At 38.2% G+C, this 13,944-nt stretch overlaps 1 protein-coding gene across 1 annotated transcript in view; it reads left to right on the top strand.

Annotated features, from left to right (window-relative positions):
* The window catches only part of GPR137C (G protein-coupled receptor 137C), a 54,783-nt gene that overhangs the window by 17,107 nt on the left and 23,732 nt on the right, over positions 1–13,944 (top strand). The gene's annotated exons all lie outside the window — the stretch shown is intronic.

The raw sequence follows: 13,944 nt of genomic DNA, 5'->3' as shown, positions 1-13,944 counted from the left end.
TTTGGTTTCTGAGTATATTTTTCTTGGGCATATTAATTCTGCATATCTTGCACAATGAACAAGTAGTTGCAGTGACATATGTATGACTATTATTAATAAAGCAGTATTTGCCTCCTTGGAAATTAAGGAATTGAACTCTGTACCATCAAAGATCTAAATGTATAGATGTATCAGAGAAAACCAGGATCCCTATGAGCCTTGAATTAGGAGTCAGGACACCAAGGTTTTAATCCTTTTAATTTCTCGTGTGTTCTTAGTCCACTTCATCTCTAAAGCATAGCTTTATTTATAAAATTAGGTTACTGAATTAAATTTCTAAGGTTTCTTTTTGTCCAGGAGAAACCAGGATAGATTTCCAGTTGTCCTTTCCCAGTAGTCTTATAGACAGTGCTTATTCTCTTAGCAACAACATGTGACAACACCTATAAAGTATTGCCAGCCAGGAGAACTCACCTAAGACATGGTGTCCAGGGTTTTTTTTAATTGGGAATCGGTCAAATAGGCATGGTCTCCCTGGCGAATTTTAATTACTCAGTCTCCCACCTCTTCAAAGGTCAAACATATTAAATGGTCTAGGTCATATAAATCATATATTAGCATAAATTATTATGGTGGTCACATGGCTACCATAAATCACATTGTTAGCGTAAATTATTTGGTATGGCCCAAGTCCCCAGGTAAACAAAGGTGTTCTTATCAGGCAGGATACTCCAAGGATTCAGAAATACCTCCCAAGTGCTAGGCAAGAACCAGATCTTTCTGTGGAATGTGTAGAGTTTATACAATTATGGCCTGCTGAGTTAATCCCTTATTGCATACCTTTCAGTGAAGTAATTCTCTAGAACCTTCTTGAGAAAATATGCTTGATAAGCAATTTGGGGGAGCTTTTTATGTCAAATATTTTTGTTCTACTGTTATATTTTACTGATAGTTTAAGCAGCTATTGAATTCTAAGTTGGAGATAATTTTCCCTAAAGATTTTTAAGGTGTTGTTCCACTTTGAATGTTGTGATTGAAGCTTGAAAGCCATTCTGTTTCTTGATCCTTTCCATGTGAATTGTTTTTTTTTTCTTGAAACCTATTAGATTTTTCTTTGACCCTAGAGTTCCAAAATGATCTCTCTTCATGTCTTCTATACATTTTGCTGGGCATTGAACATGCCCTTTCAGTTTAGCCATATGTATGCTTTGGTTTGGAGAAACATTCTTCAGTTTTTTCATTGATCTTTCTCCCCTCCTTTGTTTCTGTTCTCGCTGGAACCCCCTAACATTTGGATGTTGGACTTCCAAGACAGATCTTTTTCTTACCTCTTCTCTATTTTTCAATATGTCTTAATTCTCTAGGTTTTGGGGGGAAGATTTCTCCAACTTCTAGCCCCTCTCTTGACATTTTCATTTCTATTAGCTTGTTTAATTTCTAAGAGCTCTTTTTTGTTCTCTGAATTTTTTTATTAATAGCATCTTGTTTTTGTTTCTTGAGTGCAGTAGATTTTCTTATCTCTCCACGTCTACTAATTATGGGATTGTTTGTCTAGTTTTTTGTTTGTACTTTTCTTTTTCTATTAGTTTGTTGGGATCTCCATCTTTCATTGAAAACTTTAGAGTTATCCAGTTATCCTTGGCTGTCTTTTCATAATTAAGAGTGGAAGCTCTCAGCATGTGGGTGAGGCATGTACACAGTAGACAGATTGGCTAGACAATTTGTTAGGGAACCCCTGATACTGGAATTGTTACATTTGGGTCTTTCCTCTTGGACTGATCAGATTTCTCAGGAGGAAAAATCCTTCAGAGCATAAAGCTGTGGTTTACAACACTTTGCGAATCTAGTCATGGAAGAGAGTTTGGGCATGGGAGACTCCCTTTGATTGATATTTATCACTAGTCTCCTTGTTTTTGGAATGGTACCAGACTATCAACTGTGCCTGCCATCTAACTCATACTCTAGGTCAGAGTAGCCTCTACAGAGAATAAACACCCAGGTATCTGCCAGAATGAATAAGTGGCATTTCAGGGCATGGACTAGGGAAAGAGATTTAGGGACTTCAGTTCAGTCTCTCAGTTGTGTCTGACTGTTTGCAACCCCAGGGACTGCAGCACGCCAGGCTTCCCTGTCCATCACCAACTCCCAGAGTTTACTCAAACTCATGTCCATCAAGTCAGTGATGCCATCCAACCATCTCATCCTCTGTCGTCACCTTCTCCTCCTGCCCCCAATCCCTCCCGGCATCAGAGTCTTTTCCAATGAGTCAACTCTTCACATGAGGTGGCCAAAGTATTGGAGCTTCAGCCTCAGTCCTTCCAATGAATATTCAGGACTGATTTCCTTTAGGATGGACTGGTTTGATCTCCTTGCAGTCCGAGGGACTCTCAAGAGTTTTGTCCAACACCGAAGTTCAAAAGTATCAATTCTTCACCGCTCAGCTTTCTTTATAGTTCAACTTCTACATCCATACATGACTACTGGAAAAACCACAGCGTTGACTAGACAGACCTTTATTGGCAAAGTAATGTCTCTGCTTTTTAATGTGCTATCTAGGTTGGTCATAACTTTTCTTCCAAGGAGCAAGTGTCTTTTAATTTCATGGCTGCATTCACCATCTGCAGTGATTCTGGAGCCCCCCAAAATGAAGTCTGTCACTGTTTCCACTGTTTCCTCACCTATTTGCCATGAAGTGATGGGACCAGATGCCATAATCTTCGTTTTCTGAATGTTGAGCTTTAAGCCAACTTTTTCACTCTCCTTTTTTATCAAGAGGCTCTTTAGTTCTTTCTTTGCACTTAGGGACTTAGCTGCTCGTAAACAGATTTTATCCACCTCTGTTCCAGTCACTTCCACTTCTCAGTTCCAGTGGTACTTGGTTCTCTTGGTTCCTGAAACTTTTGAAGATTCTGAAATATTTATCAAGTTGGTTCTCACTCCTCCTCACTACTAGCTTGGGATTCATCACATTGTGTTGATGATCCCTAAGACCACCCTCAGCCTCAGTGATTTGCTAATAGGACTTATATACCATGGTTACATTTTGTTGCAAGGATAGGGCAAAATCAGTAAAGGTTTCAATATATATGGCATAAGGTCCAGAGGAAACCAAGCACAAGCTTCCAAGAATTCTGAGGAGAGTTAGAGGATATGCTTAATTCCTTCCTTGATGAGTTGTGACAACACATGTGAAATGTTATTTACCAGGGAAGCTTGTGAGAAACTCAGTGCCAAAGTTTTTTTATTGGAGCTTAGTTATATAAACACTCTTTGCCCAACCCCCAAATTCCAGACTCCCATAGGGAAAGCAAGTGTTGAGTACAAACTATATTGTTTGTACAGATAGCCTGGGCGCAATGAAATACCTTTCTCATTTAGGGAATGGTGAAAATCTTCCCCCAAATCCCAAGTTCCCAATGCCAGCCAATTACCAGCCTTACAAGTGGGTAAGGATAACAGTCTCAGGAATACTATGTTAACTCTTTTCTGCACACAATATCCATCTGCTTTCTAGCTTCTAACACTTTATCATTTCCCATATTACTCACATTTATAGGTTTATCTATTTTAAGAAAATCCCTTTAGCATTGTCTTAGCGGAGTTTCAGGTTAGAACAAAATTAGATATGTATCTTCAGTATTAATCTGGAACTTATTGAATTATAAATCAAAACACCTCAGTTTAATTGCATAAAACCATTTTTAAGCAACTTGAAAAAAATCAGGCTAAGCAAAGAAATCTAAAAAGGTGCTAGTATCCTAAGAAACTGACAGAAAGATATTATATTCTATGTATCCTAGAAACTTATTTAATATTTATTTTAAAAATATTTAGAAGATTAGAAGGAGTTTTTAAAACATGAAATAGGCACTGAAAGAGAATATGTGAGAAAAGTCTGACTACTCAATTTATAGCTAAGGTAACTAAAAGTCTAAGTTTTAAAATCTGCAACAGTAGCAATGGCAAACTTGGGAATGGTGCACTGTGTTCCACAGGAACTTAAACTGAGATGGAAACTAAGGAAAGTGTTTCTATGAAAGAAAGCTACCTAGTCAGAAATACATGCCTTTCTGTTTACCATGGGCCTCCCTTGTGGCTTAGCTGGTAAAGAATCCACCTTCAATGAGGGAGACCTGAGTTCAATCCCTGGGTTGGGAAGATCCCCTGGAGAAGGGAAAGGCTACCCACTCCAGTATTCTGGCCTGGAGAATTCCATGGACTGTATAGTCCATGGGATCACAAGGAGTTGGACACGACTGAGCAACTTTCAGTTTCAGTTTCTATTTACCATGGGAAAGAGATTATATTCACCACAATTTATTTTTGCATCAATTTCAAAGTTTATATAGGTATGTCCTCTAATAAAGTTTCTATTTCAAATCAACAAATGAAGGAAAATTGACAAAAAGAAATTCTATAGAAAAGCATACATTCTATAGGTATTTCAGTATCTACTATTTCTAAGCACCATTGTTCTGCATGCCCTGGGAGACAGTAAATGATACACATTTCCACTGTAACTCTTCCTCAAATATTGAGATACCTGTATTAAGTAAACTCATTAATGCTCCCTGACTTCAGACTATTCTCCAAAGCTACAGTCATAAAAACAGTGTAGTACTGGCATAAAAACAGGCTCATAGATCCATGGAAAAGCATAGAGAGCCCAGAAATAAACCCACACTGTTATGGTTGATTAATCTAGGACAAGAGAGACAAGAATATACAATGGGAAAAAGACACTCTTCAAAAAGTGGTGTGGGAAACTGAGTGGCTACATGTAGAAGAATGAAATTAGAATGTATACAAAAATACATATACAAAAATAAACTCAAAATTAAAGATCAGAAGCCATAATCTCCTAGAGGAAAACATAGGCAGAACACTCTTTGAGATGTATCATAGTAATATTTTGGGGGGTCTGTCTCCTAAGGCAAAGGAAGCAAAAGCCACAACAAACAGATGGAACCCAATCAAACATAAAAGCTTTTGCATAGCAAAGGAAAACATCAACAAAACAAAAAGACAATGTATTGAATGACAGAAAATATTTGCAGATATGACTAATAAGGAGTTAATATCCAGAACATATAAACAGCTTATTCAACTCAATATCAAAAAAACAAACAACTTGATTTTTAAAATGAGCTGGAGACCTGAGTAGATATTTTTTTCCAAGAGAAATATATAGATGGCTAACAGGCACATGAAAATATACTCACCATCACTAATCAGAGAAATACAAAACCAAAACCACATTGAATATTACCTCACACTTGTCAGCATGGCTATCATCAATCAAAAAGGGCACAACTAACCTGTTGGTGAGGATGTGGAGAAAAGAGAGCTCTTGTATAGTGTTTGTGGGGATGTAAATTGATACAACTGCTGTAGAAAACAGAATGGAGGTTTCTCAAAAACCAAAAGGTAGAGCTATACCCTATGATGCAGCAATTCCACTTCTGGGAATATATCTGAAGAAAGAGAACAGACTAATTCAAAGAGATACAGGCACCTCAGTGTTCATAGCAACATCATTTATAATAGCCAAAATATGGAAATAACTTAAATGTCCACAAACAAATAAATGAAGATGTATACATACAAATGGAATACTATTCAGCCGTGAAAAATGAACTTTTTCCATTTGCAGCAACATGGATGGACTTGGAGGGTATTCAGTTCAGTTCAGTCGCTCAGTTGTGTCTGACTCTCTGCAACTCCATGAATTGCAGCACGCCAGGCCTCCCTGTCCATCACCAACTCCCAGAGTTCAGTCAAACTCACGTCCATCGAGTCGGTGATACCATCCAGCCATCTCATCCTCTGTCGTCCCCTTCTCCTCCTGCCCCCAGTCCCTCCCAGCATCAGAGTCTTTTCCAATGAGTCAACTCTTTGCATGAAGTGGCCAAAATATTGGAGTTTCAGCTTTAGCATCAGTCCTTCCAATGAACACCTAGGACTGATCTCCTTTAGATTAGAATGGACTGGTTGGATCTCCTCAAGAGACTCTCAAGAGTCTTCTCCAACACCACAGTTCAAAAGCATCAGTTCTTCGGCACTCAGCTTTCTTCACTTTCCAACTCTCACATCCATACATGACCACTGGAAAAACCATAGATGGACCTTTGTTGGCAAAATAATGTCCCTGCTTTTGAAGATGATATCTAGGTTGATCATAACTTTCCTTCCAAGGAGTAAGCGTCTTTTAATTTCATGGCTGCAATCACCGTCTGCAGTGCTTTTGGAGCCCCCCAAAATAAAGTCTGACACTGTTTCCACTGTTTCCCCATCTATTTGCCATGGAGTGATGGGACCAGAGGCCATGGTCTTAGTTTTTTGAATGTTGAGTTTTAAGCCAACTTTTTCACTCTCCTCTTTCACTTTCATCAAGAGGCTTTTTAGTTCCTCTTCACTTTCTGCCATAACGGTGGTGTTATCTGCATATCTGAGGTTATTGATATTTCTCCCGGCAATCTTGATTCCAGCTTGTATGAAAGTGCTACACTCAATATGCCAGCAAATTTGGAAAACTCAGCAGTGGCCACAGGACTGGAAAAGGTCAGTTTTCATTCCGATCCCAAAGAAAGGAAATGCCAAAGAATGCTCAAATTACCGCACAATTGCACTCATCTCACACGCTAGTAAAGTAATGCTCAAAATTCTCCAAGCCAGGCTTCAGCAATACGTGAACCGTGAACTTCCAGATGTTCAAGTCGGATTTAGAAAAGGCAGAGGAACCAGAGATCAAATGGCCAACATCTGCTGGATCATGGAAAAAGGAAGAGAGTTCCAGAAAAACATCTACTTCTGTTTTATTGACTATGCCAAAGCCTTTAACTGTGTGGATCACAATAAACTGTGGAAAATTCTGAAAGAGATGGGAATACCAGACCACCTGACCTGCCTCTTGAGAAATCTGTATGCAGGTCAGGAAGCAACAGTTAGAACTGGACATGGAACAACAGACTGGTTCCAAATACGAAAAGGAGTATGTCAAGGCTGTGTATTGTCACCCTGTTTGGAGGGTATTACACACAGTAAAATAAGTCAAAGACAAGTACTGTGTATTATCACTTATATATGGAATCTGAAAAATAAATGAATGACTATAACAAAACAAAAACAGACTCACAGATATAGAGAACAAGCTAGCAGTTACCAGGGAGAAAGAAGATGAGAGGGGCAAGATAGGGATAGAGGTTAAGGAGTACAAACTACTTTATATACAGTATGTAAACTAGAGGGATATACTGTATAACACAGGACTATAGCAAATACTTTATAATAGCTTTAAATGGAGTATAATTTACGAAAAAATTTAAATTTCTATGTTGTATACCTAAAACTGATATTATAATATTATAAATCAGGGCTTCCCAGGTGACAAGTAAAGAATCTGCCTGCCAGTGCAGGAGACACAGGAAACTGGCTTTGATCCCTGGGTCAGGAAGATCCCTTGGAGGAGGAAATGACAACCGACTCCAATATTCTTGCCTGGAGAATTCCATGGACAGAGGAGTCTGGTGGACTGTCGTCCATGGGGTCACAAAGAGTCAGACACAACTGATTATAAATCAACTATACTTCAATTTCCTAATGTTTGATTAAAAAATAAAATGGCCCATTTATTCAGTTTTTCTGATATTAAGAAAGACCTGAAAAGATATGGCCCCTCTGACTATAAATTGCCATTGGCGAATCATGTAGCTACATGTTATTTACCATCATAAACTTCTGGAAGTCTACATAAAGTAAATGTGTTTCCTGAACTATCCTTCACTGTCTTAACATCTTAGTAAATCATAATTGCTTGACATTTTATGATATTAATTTTTTACCTAGCATCATGTCCTGTTAGCTATATTCTATAAAATACTTGGAATCTACTAATATCAGGTCATCATTTTTAATATTATTATAATCTAAATGTGATCAAAGCAACTGGTTGTGTTTATATGATGCATTGTAACATTGCAAATCTGGGAGGACTGCTGACCTTTAATTTTTTTCCTTATTCAGCTCCACTCCCTCTTATATCCATTATTTATCCCATTCCATGACCTTTTGAATTACACTTTCTACTCTGTCCCTATTCTCTTCTTCATTTGAACCTTTTAGATGCCTTCACTGAAATCTAGCTTTTTGCAGACTTGTGGGAAGAATAATCGGTTATTTTATGTTTCCCAATACTCTTTACTAATGTTATACCATCACCATCGCTCTTAAACACATGCCATCTGATTAGATCATCATTGGCTATCATAATAACTTCCACTTCCATGGATGAATCATTACTTTCCTTCTCCTAGTCTGGTCTCTTGTTACATAGATCTTTTTCAAAGCCCATATTGATAACCCATCCAATTCTCTCACTTCAGTGGTTTCTCAAAGCTCTAAAACCTTCCATTTCTATTTGAGCTGCTCAGTAGCATGATCATGCCTTGGATAAGTTCTTGAAAATTAAGCAATTCTTTTCAACCAGTTTCTTCTCTTCCCCTTATACATCTTGAATTCATCCCTTTATTTATTTTTTACCCTCATCCTAACCTTTACTCACTTTACCCTTTTTGTTTTCCCCACTCCATTAGCTTCTGTCTGATGTGATTTGCATTTAGTACCTGGCCTGTCTAGTATTTCCCTTCTCTTGACTATGTTGTGCCCTTGTGGTTCACTCACCTACTCTTTCTTTCTCTACAGTAGTTCCACATGTCACAGTTCTAAATTATTACTTGAAAAGTACAATGTAGTTATCCTAACTTTTTAATGGCATCCATTTTTTTTTTCCTGTTAGGTTGTTTCAATTTTAAAATTAGGAACCCTTTCTGGCCACATCCACTGTCAACTGCCTGACTTTAACTGGACCTCTCTGTTTCTGAAAATAATCTTTTATAGCCCTCTATCCATGTGTTCCAAATGTTTCCCATATTCAAGTGCTTAAATCTAACATCCCTTCTCAGGATATGACCTTGCCTCCTGCTTTACTTAAAAAAAATAAAAAAGAACCATCTGCCAAATTCCCTCATCCACTTTCTCTATGTCAAAATTGCTACATCCAAATTTCTTATTTTAACAAAGTGGTTTGTAGATTATTTTACATTTTCTGTACAGATCTCCAAGTTTTTACTCAGCTATCTTTTCCTCTCTCTTATCTCAAAAGTATGTGTTTTCCTTTTCAGAGCTGAACTGCCTCACCTAGAGCCTTCTTTAACAATTGAGCTCTCCTTTCCTTTCTCCCACTCTCCTCCATTTACCATTTCACCCTCTCTAGTTCATTTCTGATCAACAGATCATTAAATCAGAAATTGTGACTGTCTGAGATTTTATTCTATTTGAAAGTTGATAGGTTAGCCTCCCACAGTTTTGTAGACATATACCAAAAGAAAGCAGAAGACCCATAAGTCAGAGAAAAAGGCCATTTATTGCTCATGGGAAAAAACAAGAAGCAATCAAAGTAGTGTTTTGAACCAGTTCCCCAAGCCCAGTTCCCATAAGGCAACCAGTGAGGGCCAGATGTTAACTGTGTGTGCAGCAAGGTATGTTACAGGAGAGATAACCCCAAATAAAGAAGACAGGCAGACCTTGTCTTTATTCTGAAATGTAAGCAAATCTTCACCAAGGAGGGAGATGAAAACTTTACTCCCCTGGAATGTCTTCAGGGAGAGAGATGTTCTCTCTGTTATACCAATCAAGAGACAGATCTTCCCTCTGCCACTGGGATAGACACCATTTCTAGTTTTCAAGGAAGTTCACTGTGTAAATCCCTTGCATAGCAGAAACCCTGGACCGTGCAGAAACATGCAATATTCCAATACATGACTTCCAGTCAAAAAAATACGCAGGTTTCTCTTATCTCCTATCTTAAGAAGTATCTCATACAGTCTGTGCTCACTGCCTTTGTTGTCTTACTTCCTTGCTTTTTCTTCTGCAATTCCACTGAAAACTATTCTCTTCAAGTTATCCCAGTCAAATGTTCATTCTTAATTATTCTTGACTTTTTGCAGAATTGAACAAAGGCTATACTTTCTTCCTTTTACCTCTAAACTACTCCACTGCTTTCTATGACTAGTCTGATTCTTAAGGCTCTCTCCCTTGCTCATCTCTCTTTTCTTCACTTTTTGGGCTTTTTCACTTTTACTGTAAAATGTGAACATATCACAGGTTGATTTCTCATTCTACATTTGTTTTTCCAAGTATCTTCTACTTTGAGTTGCAGCTATCACCTCTCTAGGTGGTTATGATTTATTTCTTGTATTCCAAAACTCACCTGTTATCTCTATCTCTGCTGCTGCTGCTGCAAAGTCGCTTCAGTCATGTCCGACTGTGCGACCCCATAGACGGCAGCCCACCAGGCTCCCCTGTCCCTGGGATTCTCCAGGCAAGAACTATCTCTGCCTATATGTAATAAATTTTAAAACTAAAAATCAATTACAGGACCTGCCTTTAAAAATTTTGTCAGTAGGACTTTGATTCTAATAGTTCTTTAGATTCAAAACTTGAGAATGAGGAAAAGTAGACTCCCTCCCTGGTGGCTCATACTGTTAAGAATCTGGCTGCAGTGCAGGAGATTCAGGTTCGATCCCTGGGTTAAGAAGATCCCCTGGAGAAGGGAATGGCATCCCACTCCAGTATTCTTGCCTGGAGAATCCCATGGACAGAGGAGCCTGGACTGAGTTACTAACACTGTCAATTTGCTCAAACGCAACAGCCTTAAGTGAAATTCTTTTTGGCATTCTGATCCATTGTCTATACTGACACCTAATAAATTACTCAAGCATAAAAACTATTGTACAGTTTGTGAGAATTAAGGTCTAATCCTTTTACATTTTTATACAAGTCTTCCATTATTGGACAACTGCTTTTCCCTTCAGTTTCTACTTGTGCCATATTTCTTATACTCACTTACACCACAACAAAATACCAAAGTACTTGCTTTGACCTAAATTCACTTATTCAAACAGTTTCTGAACATACAATGAACCAGGCATTATGCTGGGCACTGGGACTATAAATATGAGTAAGTTACAGTCTGTCTTAAGAGGGGGATAAAAATGTGAATAAGTGCCATAGAGTGTGGTTTGTAACGCAAGGATACAGGGTGGTTTCCTTCTTCCTGAGGCACTTATGGTGAACAAAGAATGACACTCGAATAAGGTGTTGAAGGATAAATTAGAATTTGTTATATGACCATGAAATCATATTTCAGGTAAAGTAAAAACATGTACAAAGGCATAGAGATGTGAAATGAAACCCCTTATGTGAAAGTGAAAGTGAAGTCGCTCAGTCGTGTCCAACTCTTCGTGGCCCCATGGACTGTAGCCTACCAGGCTCCTCTGTCTATGGGATTTTCCAAGCAATAGTACCGGAGTGGATTGCCATTTCCTTCTCCAGGGGATCTTCCCGACCCAGGGATCGAACCCAGGTCTCCCGCATTGTAGACAGACGCTTTACCATCTAAGCCACCAGGGAAGTTGTAACTCAGAATAAGCAGACCGTAAGACTGAAGACAGGGATAAAAGGATACAATGATGGGAAGGTGGAGCTAGGTGGTAAAAGGCCTTTGCTGTGTCAAAGGCGTGTGGGCTTTTTCCTGGAATGGTATGATCAGATTCATTTTTTTAATAAGGTGTTCCAAATAGTAATAATTTATTCTGGCAAGAATGATTGATAGATGCTAAAACTAGTGTATGAAAGTTTGAAGAATAAAAGATATTTACTAGAAGTTGAATATCTCAGGAAGCTGCTGTATAAGACAGGGAGTCCAGCCTAGTACTCTGTGACAACCTTGAGTGGCAGGGTGAGGGGAAGAGAAGAGAGACTCAACAGGGGGCAAACGTATATATAATTATGACTGATTCCCGTTGTTGTACTACGGAAACCAACACAACGTTGTAAAGCAATTTTCCTTCAATTAAAAATAAACATAATAAAAAAGAATCTAAATAGCTCTCCACATGATATTCATTACAGTGGGGAAAATAGTGACTTAAACCTGGAGAAACCTGGTGGATACCATCTGATCAAACCAATGATCCAAGTTAACATCACAGTAATGGGGCGAATCAGCATCTTGAGCTTCATAATATAATGCACTAGAAGAATGCAGTGTGATCATTTCTGTGGTTTTCCTATCAAAATAGGAATATTCTGAAAATATTCTGAATCTAATCATGAGGAACTATCTGATAAACCCAGTGAGAAGCATTCTACAGAATCACTGGTCTGAACTCTTTAAAACTGAGTATCATAAAAGACAAAGGGAAAAAATATCAAGGAACTAAGTATACAACAAACCTATGTGCAATGTATAATCTTGGATTCCCTCCCCCACCCTGTGAATGGCACTTTGGGGAGCAAATGGCAAAATCTGAATAAGGTCTGCAGACTAGATAATGATACCTTATCAATTTTATTATTTTTATAATTGTACAGGTTATATAAGAGAATTTCCTTTATAAAGGAAGTATTATATACACTGAAATATTTAAAGGTAAAGGGGCATTGCATATACAACTTACTCTTAAATGATTTAAGTCATATATAGTATGGATGTGAGAGTTGGACCATGAAGAAGGCTGAGCGCTGAAGAATTGATACTTTGGAATTGTGGTGCTAGAGAAGACTCTTGAGATTCCCTTGGACAGCAAGAAGATCAAACCAGTCAATCCTAAAGGAAATCAAATCCTGAATATTCATTGGAAGGACTGATGCTAAAGCTGAAGCTCCAATACGTTGGTCATCTGGTGCAAAGAAACAACTCATTGGAAAAGCCCCTGATGCTGGGAAAGATTGAGGGCAGGAGGAGAAGGAGGCGACAGAGAATGAGATGATTAGATGGCATCACTGAATCAATGGACTTGAGTTTGAACAAACTCTCAGAGAGAGTGAAGGACAGGGAAGCCTGGTGAGCTACAGCCCATGGGGTCACAAAAATTTGAACACGACTTAGCGACTGAGCAACAACAAAACATACTCATGTACAGAATTATTCACAGTATCCAAGCAGCATTATCCACAGTACCCACAGCAGCATTATTCACGGCATCCAAGAGGCAGAAGCTACTCCGGTGTCCATCAGTGGGTGAATATAAAAACAAAATATAGTATATACATAAATGGAATATTATTCAGGCTTAAAATGGAAGATAATTCTGACACATGCTCATGTGTGATGTACATGGATAAACCTTGACGATATTGTGCTGAGTGAAACAAGCCAATCACAAGAAGACAAATATTGTATAATTTCTTTTATATGAGGTACCTGGAATAGCCAAATTCATAGAGACAGAGATTAGAATGGTGATTGCCAAAGTCTAGAGGGGAGAGGAACAGGGAGATATTGTTAGATGGATCCAGAGTTTCAATTCAGGAGGATGAAGAAATCCCAGAGGTGGATGATGATGGTGATGGTTGCATAACAGTGTGAAGGTACTCAATGCAACTGAACTGTACATTTGAAAATAGTTAAGTTGTAGTTTTATGTTATATATATTTTAGTACAATTTTGAATAAAAATAAAACATGTAGAGAGGTGAAAATGGCAAAATGCCCAGTTATGTTCTAAAGATATAGCTGGAGTTAAGAATGGAAGCAGAGAGACCAATTAAAAGGCTGTAGTAATAATTCAGTATAGTATTAGTGACAAAATAGATACATCTGAGAATGATTTAGTGGTACAATTTAGAGATTAATAAGGTGATATTTGAGAATCCTTTATCACATCTAGCTTCTGGTAGATGGTGGCACTGTTAACCAAAATGTAATAGATACAAGTAAACTCACAAGCTACTATCTTTGCCTGAACATTTACCTAATACTCATTTCTCCATCATAACTTGACTCAAATGTAGCTTCCAAAGCCCTCCCTGACTCTTTACAGGCTTTCCTGATAGCTCATTTTGTAAAAAATCCACCTGCAATGCAGGAGACCTGTGTTCGATTCCTGAGTTGGGAAGATCCGCT

This window comes from Budorcas taxicolor, chromosome 10, assembly GCF_023091745.1.
Source record: "Budorcas taxicolor isolate Tak-1 chromosome 10, Takin1.1, whole genome shotgun sequence".
Classification (NCBI taxonomy): domain Eukaryota; kingdom Metazoa; phylum Chordata; class Mammalia; order Artiodactyla; family Bovidae; genus Budorcas; species Budorcas taxicolor.
The sequence above is the reverse complement of the archived record's forward strand: the minus strand, read 5'-3'. Positions and strand labels throughout refer to the sequence as shown.